This window comes from Uranotaenia lowii, chromosome 3 (assembly GCF_029784155.1).
Source record: "Uranotaenia lowii strain MFRU-FL chromosome 3, ASM2978415v1, whole genome shotgun sequence".
Lineage (NCBI taxonomy): Eukaryota > Metazoa > Arthropoda > Insecta > Diptera > Culicidae > Uranotaenia > Uranotaenia lowii.
Window position 1 is genome coordinate 357,321,328 of NC_073693.1, and position 707 is coordinate 357,322,034.

Genomic DNA, 707 nt, shown 5'->3' on the forward strand with positions numbered 1-707 from the left:
TAATGGAAGACAACGCCTCGTATTTACAATTAAATCCGGTGCCGCACCAGCCATTAATCAAAGAGCGGTCTAAATAGCTAGCACCCTAGGTTTGTAGAACTTAATCCGACTGACAGTCGGTAAGTAAGCCACAAACCACGACCGATCGGGCGGATTTCTCTCCAGAAAAGTTCATGTTTCAATCCCGCTTACAATGATCGATCGTAGAATTACTTTAGAACCCTTCAACAGCCGCTCAAATGTCTGCGGTTTACCTTGAGTGGAGTTGCTTAGAACATTGATATTAGTGGTATCGAAAGTGGTTTGGCGGTTTTTTTTTCAACACGATAGGCGTTAACACTTTTGTTACATATTCTTTATGGTGTTAGACTACACAGCAAAAATTATTTCCTGTAAAATTACGCAAATGTCCTGTAACAAAAGTGAGCAAGACATTTACCGCACGGTGTGTTTAAAGAAGATGTTTTAAATAAAAAATACAGTAACTCTATTTTTTTCAGAAATGGAAAATTTAGCCTTTTCTGAATCATTTTCAGGCAAAATCAAAATATTTGGTCGGTGAGTCCCCAAACTTTTTAATTTTTGGAAGATTTGTAGTCCATATTTAGAAATTTTTATCTGTAAAATTTTGTCAGTGCAATGGAATAATAACTGTTGTCACTGAAAATTTAGTTTTTTTTTATTTTTATTTAAGTTTTTGTCATTCT